Genomic DNA, 13,403 nt, shown 5'->3' on the forward strand with positions numbered 1-13,403 from the left:
GCCCATCGCGCAGTAAGGGATAGAGGCTGCCACAGCACAGGCACGAGTGCATTTGAGGGGATCGTATCGCTGCAGCACAGGACACTGGCTGGAAGAGAGGCTACAGATCTCCTGGAAACGCTGCTGACGGCAGGGAACAGGAGCCTCCCCAGCTGCTTCTCTTGACCCCTGAGCTGAACTTTTACCACGTCTACAGCTGCGCTGGCAAAACAGATAGCTCATGTGTCTGAAGCAGGTCAGGAAGCAAAGGTGGATCGGTCAGCTCCAGCCTTCCCTTAAACAGATGTCAGTCTCATTCTCCTCACTGGATGGGAATTTCCTCCTCTTCCCTGTTACGCTGCCTGACGGGGATGTGTCGCTTCTGCGTTTTCTACTTGTTACAGCTGCACAGAGGCATTAGAAACAGCAAAGCAAAACATTAGCTTTCTTCAATTCTAGCATTGCCATCTGAGATGGCGTACAAGGAAAAGGATCAAAGGGACCGAACTATCACTGTGCTGTCTCACTGCATACGCAAATCGAGAAAGAAGGGGGAGCAAGTTAAGGGGGTCATTTTGCTTTTAGATTTTAAAAGAAGAGGACCTGATTACATAATGTCATGTAATGTAATGACTTTAGACAGAAGGCTTTACCACAAAGGAAACTTATCTCAGCAAGACAGGTTGCTTACTATCTTATTACAGGAACCGAAGTTGATGAAAAGCAGAAAAGCCATTGGCGACAAGCTCTTCTTCAACACTGGGAAGAGTTGAAGAGGCAGTCTTAAGGGAATACTTGTTGGAGAAGGGAAAATGCTCCTTAAGGACTTACACCTCTCATGCTTTCAGATTCAGTTCACCTGCTTTACAACCAACTTTGCGCTTACGCCTTCCGGAAGAAGACACCATTGTTTGCATTCGCTGAACATTGCACAAAACTCATGGATGAAACCAGTGGCAGAATTCCCACTCCTGCCAGCAGGATAAGGAGCTGTCACACCATAGCATGGTCCTTAGTGGAGAGAAAGCCAAGCCCCTTTGTTCCTTCGTGTCCTTCTCACAGGAAAAGCAGAGGGCAGGGAAGAAACAACGGTCTGGCCTTCAGATACCTACTACGCTTGCTCCCCTGTTTCTTCCACTTGTGTTGGCAGGTCTAATCCTTTGAAGTGGAAATCACAGGGAGAGGCACTGCTATCTCTCTGGGCACGGGGGAGGCAGGTCAGAAGGAAAGGGAAACAGAAAGGAAGCCAAAGCATTGAGGGAAAGAGCGAGAGTGCCTCCTATTGCTCTAAGAACTTGTGGAGCATTCTGAAATGCTCTATACAGCGTTTTATATTTCAGGAGGCAGCAATTTAGGCCTTAATTTCACCAGCATGTTGCGTGAGTGTCCTGTGGATTTACCTCACATGCTGAGGTAAACTGAAAGTGAACCGAATTTCCAAACAGAATGCCTTTGGCATAAAGAGCTCGGCTGCCCCCAAAACGGGTATGCTGTGAGAACAGGGAAGAGAGCAATGGCAAATGCAACTTACCACTCGAGAGGGGTGTACGGGAATGTACAGGCCCCGCTGGCAACATCTCCTCCGCTTGCTCCTCAAGCTGTTTCGTTTGCTTCTCTGCCAGCGGTCGAGGCTCCGGTGGAGATGCTGCAGGCAGAACGCCCAGTGCCTGGCAAGCTGCAGCCAGTCAGAAGGTTTTAGACAATGGATGGTACTCAAAGCACGCTAAAGCATGCAAGCCTACTAAAAATTTTTGCCAGAAGATCTGTTACCAAAACAAATGCTGAGTGGCTGCCCCCGTAACAGTTAGCAAAGATGTCTTTGTAGCATATCCTTACCTCCTTTCCTTCTTGACGCAGCAGGTTTAGCAGCTTGATTTAAAAGCAAGTCCTCAGAGAACTCTCTGCCTTCTTCCTCGCCAGGCAACTGGACATGGAAAACTTCTCCATAAGCATCAGAAAATAAATCTCGGACCTCAGGTGGGAGGAGAAAAGACATTGCAGATATAAGGCCACAGAAATTCAGGGTTGACTCCAAAAAAACGAGTACCTTTTCAAATTCAGCTGAGAACTGATTTGAGTACGAGAGAAACTATGGTAAGGTAGCTTCTTGGCCCTGAAGGCTAGATTTTCATAGGTTACCATGGCAATGTAAAGCATCTTCTTTAAGGGACTCTTCTGGGATTAAAGCTCAGTGACGGGCCCATCTCTTACAGTGCTTAAAGAGATGACGTCTACCACCTCCAGGGCTGCCTGCTGCATATTTACTTGCCTTGCTGCCCTTCCGTTTGAACCCTTGTGGCAACTACAGGGGGAACCAGGCAGGGTTCAGCAGACCTGAACTCCCCGCTCAAGTGTGACTGCTTTGGGTCAGCTTTTGTTTCTAATTTTAACTAAGGTCTCTGAAGATGCATGCTTCCAAGCTGTACAAGCTAATCTGCATGAGAGCAGCCTCTTTCAGAGTTTAAGCATCTTCCTTTAATGCAAACTTTCCGAGGGCTAGAAAGGTAAGGATGTTCTCCTGTTACAGTCTGCTGCTTGAATCAATCTCATTATCTTCCTAGGGTGACTTAAAGAGAAGGTGGAATTAAGCCTCCAGATTTTTAAAGCTTTGGCTTGTGTGAAGGAAGAATTGTCATTTTTGTTAAGGCATGGAAAGTCTAAATTAATTGCCATTGTTAACAATGTAAGAACCGCATTTTGAAACGGCATGCTGTCGCAAGAAGTAATTTTAGTAAACATATTGTTTTTATCCCTTTCAGTGCAAGCATTGTGTGTGCTTGACTAAGTACATCAATAACCATGTGGAAGGAAGTCGTCGGGATTATTCTCCGAGAGGGAATTCATGCATGTGTCTGAGAAGCCCATAGGGGTGGGGAAGGCTGGGTCAAAGTGAAGCTCTTGACTCCGAAAGCCTTGTAGACAAATGTGCTCAGCAGTGATTGCTGCCTAAGCCAATTTCCAAAGATTCAGGCAGGCTGCCCTGGTAACACCAAGGAGCCCTCCGCTTTGGGGAGCGCAGTATCCAGGTGCTTACTGGAGAGAGAAATTCCAATGAGACAGAAAAAAGCAGGAAAAGCAGCAATAGAAATACCTCTTGGGGGAGCTCCGCATGACATACATCTGATGTTGCAAGCAACAAAACTGGAGCGTATGCTGGAACGTTCTCTAATAACGTTGTAAACGTAGCTCTCAGTGTGACTCCAGCAGCCTCCCACCATACGGGGATATGAGGTATATAAAGGATGCTTGGTGCTGTCCTCTGGGCTTCTCGCATCAGCTAGTAAAATGGGAGATTGGACAAGAATTCTGAACCATGTAGAACAGGCTGCTAATAAGCAGCACCGTGTCAGTCAGCCTACAAAATACCAGTGCCTGAAGACAAAATGTCAGAAGAAAGCCACAAGACTAAGGTGACATTTCTGCTGGGACTCAGCTGTAGACTTTGCTGCACAGACAGAAGCAGACCTGATTTTGGACCTGCTTCGATGTAAGGTAACTCCTCAAGGGCCTCACAGCCCAGTCCGTGTGGCGGTGCATCTACCACGTGAACAGAGCGGCAAGCATCCTCTCCCAGGCTGACTATCTTTGGGCACCTGGTCAGGTGACCAGCATTCAGGCAGTTGCAGTCACAGGATGGAACGTACTAGCAGTATAGCCGGGCACTCATTAGATGCTGTGGCTAGATGACCACAGATGCCAGTGTCACATAACCCAAAAGGAAGTGTTCCCTTTATGTGACTGAGGAGCACCCAGCCACGTAACATGTCTAGCCTCCCTTGCACAGCTCTCAAGTGCTTCTGCTAAGGGTTAACCTGTGAAAACACAGTGATGCCAAACAGCAGAATGGACTCCCTGCCTAAGAGGAAAAAGGAATAAAACAGCACCGAGCCTATACGTTGCACTCTAGTTTTAACTCTAGCTAACCAAAAGTAACTCTAACTCAGTATCTCTAGTTGAGAAAAAGACACACGTGTGCAAATATGAAGTGTTCTGGCAGTCTGCTTGCCTTTACGGCATAGGCTGCAGCGCTACAGGCTCAGCATTAGCTGCGCTTCATAACTGCACCCAGCTAAAAGAATCCTCCTGTTCATCCAGGAGAGAAGAGATACCTGTGCGCATCTTTCTTCAGGCGACGTGCTACTAACAAAGAGAGCCGGCAGGTCCAGTGTGTAAACTGCAAACTTCTCCAGCGCATGTATTACTGCAGGCGCCAAGTGAGAACTTTGCCCATATCCGGGCTCTCCAGCTATTAAGAACCTTGGCCTGTAACACATGGGCTGGCAATAAGCATTTCTAGAACAATAAGAAGAAAACAAGCAGTTTGAAAGCAAAGTGATCAGTAAAGACACAGATGTTCAATCCCTCCTTCTTTTTCCTTGCTTTTCTTCCCCCCCCCCCCCCCCACTCTCCACACTCCAAGAGGTAAGAAGCTGTTCTGTGATCAGGAAGACTGCCAATGCTGATTTCCTTAAGGACTTGTTCCATACCTCCCCCAAGCAATCCTGCTGATCCTCACCACACCTGCTGTTCATTTGGCTGGGCAATTAATGGTTCTTAAATCGTACATGTGCACTGGCCAGCCCAATACAGGACCATGGCTCAGACAGCCCAACGCAGGGGAGAATTATCATGTTCTCTCCCAGCACACACCGGTTGGGATCTCTTCACCACCCAGACACTCATTTTCAGGATGTCTTTCAGAATGTAGCAGCTTGGAGATGGCCACATCTGTCAAGTTCAACTGAAATTGGTCAAACGGCACTGAGGAACGTGGGAGGGAGGGACGTAGGGAGGCAGGGAGGTGAGGAAGGAAGCAAGGAAGCAAGGAAGGAGCAGAACAAACAACATGTCTGGGGAGAAAAAAACTGCATGGGCACTGAAACACACATTAGCTGCATCTACAGAAGTGCAAACCTGGATGGCGTAAATTGCAACATTAAGTACAAGGAACTGCAAGATGTATGTTTTCTTCAGGCATTCTCATTGAAGCATCCCTTCCCTCAAGTGCTGTTAGTGATTCTTGCTTTATTATTAAGAAATACGCCTGTCAAAAGCATTTGGGTCTACCGCCCTCCCACTTAAAAATGGCCAAGACTGCTTGCAAGGACGCAGCAAGCTGAAGAACTGGAATCAAAGGCACACCGACATTTACCTGTTCAAGTGAAGGAATGCTTGCTGCTGTCGACTGAGCATTTGACAACACAGCTCCTCTGCAAAACCTGAAGGTGACTCCTCATCACTGTACATGCAACCATGTTCTAAGATAGGATTTGCACCATCTGAAAGACAAGAGAGGTTTGTTAACTTCCCCAAAGACTCTGTACCTCCCTCCCTCACACTAATACAGCTTTGAAGTGAGTGCTCAAACCCAATGTCTTGTCTTGTCTTCATTGGATGGGCACACACTGAATGCTAGACACCTAAAGCATCCAACAAGGCCACTTCTTTGTGGAGCCGGAGGGCACAGTAAGAGTGTGGAAATTAAGGTAATGGGGCGGCAGCAAACTCCCATTTGTCCGAGGACTGCTGGGCCAGCATATACAGACCAGCGCATCTTCTAAATGCAGCCTCTCAAAGGTCACTCGAGGAGGTAGTGGAAGGTGGACAACACGAGGGGGGGGGCACATTTCTACCAAGCCCCTCGCCTCTCCGCCTTCGTTTCCTTACTGGGTTTCTGCCTCTCTTTCACCCAGAGAAATGAACCTAGCAGCTCTTCCTGGACTAGTACCGGTAGGATAGTCCCAAGGAAAGAGCATAGAACTAGTCAGTGACCTCCATCGATCACAGCGTGGAGTGCTTTAGCAATGCTTTTGCTCTCACTAACTGACAGACTGGACCTGATCAGGCTTGCTGCACTCAGAAGGCTCAGCTCACACATCCTAGGCAAGCAAAGCCCCAAAGCATACTCTGCTTCAATATTCTCATCTCACATGCACGCCTCTAGTGTGAGCCACACGCATTTCAGTTGAAAGTGGCAATGTCCAAAATCATATTCCCTGAACCAGTTACCACTTAGTGTCGTGGTCCTGAAGCTGTTTATTCTGAGAGGGAAAGAGGTGCCTCACACTTCAAGCCTTAACTCAGCCTCTAACAATGATGCTTGGGATGCCGGCTACCGTCAGAAACAGGGTGCTTTAGCAGAGAGCACATAGTTCGCTAGTGCGAATTCTCAAGAGTTCCCAGCTCTCATCTCTCATTCTCCAGGTTTAGAATCCACAGTACAAACTAGGCAGCACTCTTGCAGATATTCCTGAAGTAAAGGCACGTGTGGGCAAACGAGAAGTTTGCGCATTGAAAACTAATCCCATCATGCCTGAAGGATTTGTTTCTGCCGACTGCACAAGCTAGAAGTGTCTGCTTTGGCAGAATTTGAAGGCAGTGAATGTTACTGTCATACCTGGCTGCTGGTCCTTCTTCAGTGCAAGCGCTGCGTGGGGAAACGCTTTCTGCAGGGCTTTTAGAAGTCTCTCCAGAGTCCTTTGAAGCAGTGGCTTACAAATGGGTGACAGTGGTTGCGCAGGCAAAGCCACAGCCCTCTGAGAAACTGGTGCAACCTTCTGCATGGCCGCAGCAAAGTCTCGTGCTGTTACTTCAATGGCAGTGATGTCTGTCTGCAGCTTCTGACGACTTGTGTATATCTGCGGGTAGTGTCGGTGCAAAGCGCAGAGGGCAGCTTCAGCACAGAGAGACTGGATATCGGCCCCACAGTATCCTAATCAGCAAAACAAGAATCAAATGTCATGTCAGGCTCAGGCAACACAAAGAAGTCAGGGACACCACTTCCAAAAGGCAGCTTGTCAAGTCTTTGTGTGCGGCCCTAACGGGAACAGTTCAACAGACGATTTGAAAAGAGTTACTGCACTGCAGAGGAGCTCCGTTATGGGGTTTGTAGCTGGATATCCTGTGCTTAGGAAACCACTGTCAGAGCAAAATGTTTGCTGCTGAGGAAGACGCCCCCCAGAGCCCTTCTGTGTTCTCAGAGGCAAAGCAAGGGCAGTAGAGAGGAGCATCCCACCGTGATAGCAACCAAGTCGTGCCGGCTGGCTCATGGGCAAATTCCGTGGCAAGGCACAGGGGCTTGGTTACTGCCTGGTACAAGCTAGGCCTCTTTGAGGACGCAGTCACCTGCAGGAGCTCAATGCATTTTTGATCTTACCAACACATTTTTCAGACAGCTCCTCAAGAAATGTGTCCAGTGGCTGAGGGCTCCAAGCTCTTGTGTGAATCTTGAGAATCTCTTTTCAAGCCTGCAAACAAAATGATTTCATTTTGGCTTACGTTCTTCTCCCAGGGAAAAAGAAACCAAGAAACCCACAAACACTCTCACGTCCATAAAAGTGCCAGTTCTACGCTGCTAACATTTTGGGGATTTTAAGGCTCTGTTAACGCACTGCCTGCTTTTCCAAGTTCAGTGATTGTCAGTTTGCTACGTTCAGCTCTTTGTGAGGACCAGGAAGCAACTGAAAGGCATTTCAAGCTTCTATAAAGAAGCGAGTCTCCACACGTATGAGACTGAATGCTCTTGGGGAAACAAATGTAATCTAAAGCTTAAGCGGAAAGAGATTGCTCAGAGAAGATTCTCAGCTCCTCAAAGAAGACCCTCTGCAGTTCAGCAAAATTTCGTGGTGACGGACTCATCAGTTAATCAAATCTGCGGTCCTCGCAGTTTCTTCCGCAAAGGAGTCCCAGCACTCTGTTTCAAGTTGCTGCCCGTCGTACCGAGAGGCCCCAAAACTGTGACTCACACAACTATCCCAGCAAATGTCAAGCTTTGCCTAGCATCTTTCCCTGGATTAGTACTGATAGGATAGTCCCAGGACTAGTGGTAGTCCCAGGACTTGTAGTAGGATAGCATTGCATCTGCGATCTTTGCCAGAGATGCACTGAAGTGTTCCCTGCTCCACGGCCTAATCACAGCAGGGATTTTGAGCTGACTTCTACGGGAGGGAACCACATGATAACTCTGTTTCATGCTACCTTCTCTCCTGCTCATGAGAGCAGACAAATACACGGGCGCCCCTTCTTCCCCTCTTCCCTGCTCTGTGATACTGCGTGGTTACACGGTTGTCTTGCAAAGAAAGACTTGGCCCCATTAGCAGGAGGGTGACTCAGTAAAGAGCTCTTACCTCTTTATTGAGCAAGGTGAAAAGGAACTCTCTGTCAAAACGCCCAGGCCTCCGCAAAGCAGGATCTAGAGAGTCTAGTCTGTTGGTGGCTCCAATGACCACGATCTCTCCTCTGCTGTCTAAGCCATCCATAAGTGCCAGAAGCGTTGTGACAATAGAACTAACAAAAGAAAAAGGGTCGATTCACTGGTTTGGTAAGTGCTGTTCCATTCGGCATGACTTTCTCCAACGGCCACTCCAAAGGAGAAGCTTTTCTTGCTGAGAGGTTGCTTAGTGAAAGGACTCATGTGAAGACAAACAAACCCTAGGTAGAGTAACAGAGACCTTGTGCTGACACCCAGCTTAGCACATTGTTTTCAACTCCTGCGGTTAAAATCACCTGAAACTGAGCATCATTGTGCTCTAAGATTTCCGAAGGAATTAGCGTGTCATGGAAAGGCAACCAGGCTGATCTTCTTTTGCACAGAGATCAAGCAGATTGCATGTAAATGCAAAAAAAAGAAAAGAAAAAAGAAAAGAAAAGAAAAGAAAAGAAAAGAAAAGAAAAGAGAAAAGAAAAGAAAAGAAAAGAAAAGAAAAGAAAAGAAAAGAAAAAAGTAAAAAGCCATACCTGTGAATTTGATCTTGGCGACTGGACCGTACAGGAGCAAGACCATCTATCTCATCAAAAAAAATAATCGAAGGGCGCATCTTGCAGGCCTGGAAGGAAAGTACACATACTGTGATAGTGGCACAAGTAGAACGCAGCATTACTGAAAGGGAACAGGCATGCAAAACTGCTGTGGCTGCAAAGTCACCAGCCCTGGACTTTCAGAGCAGCATCAGGGACCTCTCCGAGCCAATGGAGTAAGTGGCACGAGGAACACAAGACAGCAGCCTGCGTCAAGCAGCTGCGACTGGTACCAGGAAACAGATGGCGCCAGGAATTTTCACAGCTGCTGGGCAACCAGAGAGTGCAGAGTCAGGCCTTCAGTAACTCAATTGCAGGTTCCGGAGGCAAGCTGCCAGTAGGAAATACAGTCATGCAATGACCATGCTCTCAGCCTGCACCTGTTTCCCCCTGACCTAAAGCTGTCTTCTCTTGTGTCTTGCAATCTCTGCTGTGCTTTCTTTTTCTCTTGGGGGGGGGGGTGGGGGTGGGGGTGGGGCAGGGGAGCGGGAGGAGGAGGGAATTTTTGGTTTTGTGGCTTCTCCTGCTTATTGATTCCTCTTTGCCAGCACCTCTGCAAGAATTCAAGCCGCTCATGCAAAGTAGGACAACACTGAGAAAGGAAACACTAACCTTGCCACTTCAGCGGGAGAAACCGACCACATACCCAAAAGACCAAGTTCTCCGGGAAGACGTCCACCACAGAACTACTGTGGCACCACTCTGACACAACACAGCGCGCGTTGCCACCTTACCTGCTCAAATAACAAACGGAGCTGGCGCTCGGATTCTCCCACCCATTCACTTAGTCAGTCAGCGCCCTTTCTCATGAAGAAGGATATTCTCCTGTCGCCCTGGCTGCATTCATTAGCAAGAGCCCGAGCTACGACGGTCTTTCCAGTCCCTGGTGGGCCATAGAATAGACAGCCTCTGCAATAATAAATAGATAAACAAACAAATAAAGAAATAATAACAAAAAAGGAGAGATTTACATGGCTCTGACAAAAACATGGAAGAGTGCCTCTTACAACCGCCCTCCCTAAAACAAGGGGTTGCCTCCTAAAACAAGCCTTCCCTCCGAACCAGAACACTTCCAGTATTAGGCAGCAGTTAGGAGCTCAAGTGTGAGAAAAGTCAGAAGAGGTGCAAGCTTTCACAAGAGGCAAGACTTGAGACTAACACCCTTTTTTCTCCCTGAAAACAGTTTAAGCCCTCGGATTCTTCTCCCACAACTTGTTGGCAACAGCTGAGGAGGCAGTCTAAAGCTGGGAGGGAAAAACAAGGTATTCTGCCTTTCCAGAGAACACTTCAAACCTCAGCTCGAAAAGAGCATTCCAGTGAATAAAGAAGCAAGACATTTGAAGATTCTCTTTCCAATATTTGGAGTATTTCTAAAGTTATGGAAAGGAAAGAATTCAAAGTCAAAGTTCAACATCCTGTGAGTTCAGTGTTCTTGGCCAACAACAAATAAAGCTAACCATCAAAACTGTAGACATGACCCCTCCCCCAAAAGAGAAGAACACTTGTATGTTAAAAAGAACATATCCCAAGCGTAAGCTATCTGTGAATGATTGCATCTCACAGCGCAGAACCAGTATAACTATGTGAGCAGTGGACCGATTTTTATTTTAGTCTAAGCATCGCAAACGCGGCAATGTTCTGGTCGGAAGTCCTAAGGATTACAGCATTGATAGCTGAGCATGACAAGGCTGTGGAGTCAGCTGGCCTTTCAAACCACAGATTACTCCTGACTTCCAAGAGGTAGCCCCTTCCCGCCTGTGAACTAGTCAAGTTGACTTTACAGACACTCAAGCAAAAAAAAAAAAGAGAGAAAGAAAGAAAAGAACAAAGCCCATCTTTTTCCACGGGGGAGCTTCTTGGGTGTATTCTCATTTGAAAAGAGCAGACATTAAGCCTTTAACTCCAGCAAGGCATTGCTTGCACTTTGAGTCTGCATATAGTGTGGATTTGTTCCACTTCTTTGAAGAAGCCACTTCCTACTACACCTGCAAAAACTCAGCAGGGGTGACCACAACTTTTGAAGCACCCAGCTGTATTGACACCTCGGTTTCCTGTTCTCCTGAAAATGGTGGCATTCGCCTGTGTAGTTCTCATACGCCGTCTGTTACCTTGGGGGCCGCAGTTTGAATCTCTCAAAGAACTCTGGATAAAGTAACGGGAAAATGACCATCTCTTTTAAAGCTGAAATGTGGTCAGAGAGGCCACCCACACCATCAAACCGCACCTGAAGAGAAATTCAACAGAACACATTTTGTAGGTTGGAGAAAGCTGCCCCCTAGAAAAGGCTTCATCACAAATTGTCATATGCCAGCAGAAAGGAGGCGCTGGGGACAGTTTTGAAGTTCCTTCAGAGAAAACTGCAAAGCAAGGCAGCCATAGAGAGCCCAGTATGGAAAGCTTTCATAAATCCTGGAAAAGTCCCCACTGAAGCCCTGAGTGACACATACTTACCGAGCTGTCTATTTGCACTGGATCAACTTCAGCCACATTTGTTCCAGTTTTCATTCGATCCTTGCCATTTCTCTTGAATTCCTTTTTCCCAGAGTTTAGGGGAAGACACCTGATGTGAATGAAGGAGAAAGGGAAAGGCACCTCCTGAATGAACATGTGGCTGGAGGGATTCCTCTTTGTTTCATGTTGGCAAGGGAGGGCAGGAGCACTTACACATTTGCACAAACTTCCCAAATACTTAGATATTCATTAGAACTGATTTGCATTCAATAGCCAAGAGTCAAGAAAGGCAGGTGGGTGCGTCCAGCATTAGACTAGCTGAGTGATTATTTTTACGTCCCTCAAGCTTTTTTGAGAATCCCACACCACTCCGTGTGGCGGGCACGTGAATGCATAATTAGGGCCAGTGATTCCAGACGTGCATGCTGTGAACCTCTCTTCATTTCTGTGAGGAAAGATCCACGCCACACACATTGGCTTCTTCCCAAGGTGTTTTGTTTCTGCAGGCCAAAAGCCAGCACCGCAGCACAAGGGCTCGCTGCCTTACAACCAACATTCAGCTACAGATCACTCTTTTCCTCTGATTAGTCTAACACAGAAGAAAATGCAGCTTCACGAAGCATTAAGTACCCCCTCGGAAACGTAACCTGCTTCAACTTGATTTCAAAGTTGGTCCTCGAGAACTGGTATAGCCTCCTCCTTCCTAGACTGGCTGCTCTCAAGAATGCTAAAGCAAGTGCTCAGATCCAGCAAGAGCTGGCATTCTCCATGCTCTAGCTGCTTACAGAATCCCCAAAGCCTTTGTCAGCAATAGGGCCACCAGCCCTTGGTTGGGAAGTTTCCTTGTTTAGGAAGAGTTCCAGACAGAACTATTCACCTCAGTTCCAAGAAGAAAGTCGTCTCAGGAGTTGAGGGAGTGAAAAAAAACCCACCACAGTGCTTCTGATCGGTCTCATTTTTGCCTATGGCTTGCTGGAGCAGTGCAAAGTAACCATAGTCTAGGAGTGAACCTATGCCCCCCTGCTTTCCTCTGTTACAAGGCTACGATTGGTCCATTATTCAGCGCTGTGAGCGACAGCACTGCTGAAAAGCAAGAACTAGCACTAACCGTACACCAACCTGTTTGTTGTTTTGCGGACAGGGCTTGGTGACCGAGCACGTGTAGATGTAGCTCTTTGTCTGGGAAGAGAAGACGGCCCTGAGTAAAGTGTCTTAGCTTGTTCCGACTCCGCTGAAAGCAAGAAATTTACAAGAATATTGCACGTGCTTTTCAGGTACAGCTGGTTCGTCAGCGAGGCAGGAAATGGGATGCGTTTCACCACCTCCAACTCCAGACCAGAGGAAAGTTCCAAGTGTCGTTTATCAAGGCACAGGACGAGGGACGTTGCGTGCGGGTGTATAGATTTTCCTTCAAGAAATTATGCCCCACTTACACACAGGAAATTGGCCCTTCGGAGAGGCTGTGCGTATATCCTACTTTGCAATGCAGCTTGATACTGCACCACGGTTTTCCTTGGGCGAAGGTGACACTGCTTCCAAGTGCCTTTGCCACCTTCACCTTCTAGGTCTTCACCTCCTTTGGGCGACCCTGTACTTACAGAACCTAGATGACATTTCTTAGTTGTGTGTGCGCATCTACATTGTCATTCACGAACGGATATCCCCCTTACACGCAAGAAATCAGCCCTTCAGAGAAACTGTGCTTAGAACCTACTTTGCAACGGAGCTTGAGCATGTACAACCAACAGTTTGATTAGGGTTAGAGTGCTTCCGAGTACCTTTGCCATCTTCCTCTTCTTCATCTTCGCCTTCTTCTGATGACCCTATAATGACAGCACTTAAGATATAACTTCTTCTCGGTATAGATCTCGCCATTCAAGAACTCCTATCCCCCTTACACGCAAGAAACCAGCCCTTCAGAGAAACTGTGCATAGAACCTACATTCCAGGGGCTCTTGATAGCATACGCCAGTTTGCCGTGGTCGAAGGCTATACTGCTTTGGAGAATCTTGGCCTTCTTCCTCCTTTTGATTTTCATCTTCGTCTGATGACCCTACAATTACAGTACCTAAAATATAATTCCGTGTGTCTACACAGTTTCATTCAAGAACTGCTGTCCCCCTTATACAGAAGAAATGAGCCCTGCAGAGAAGCTGCACTTATAACCTACTGAGAGC

At 47.3% G+C, this 13,403-nt stretch overlaps 1 pseudogene; it reads right to left on the minus strand.

The window, feature by feature from the left end:
- Window positions 1-861: 861 nt before the first annotated feature.
- Window positions 862-11,382, minus strand: LOC136992539 (ATPase family AAA domain-containing protein 2-like; annotated as a pseudogene).
- Window positions 11,383-13,403: the final 2,021 nt, after the last annotated feature.

This window comes from Apteryx mantelli, chromosome 8 (genome assembly GCF_036417845.1).
Source record: "Apteryx mantelli isolate bAptMan1 chromosome 8, bAptMan1.hap1, whole genome shotgun sequence".
NCBI lineage: Eukaryota > Metazoa > Chordata > Aves > Apterygiformes > Apterygidae > Apteryx > Apteryx mantelli.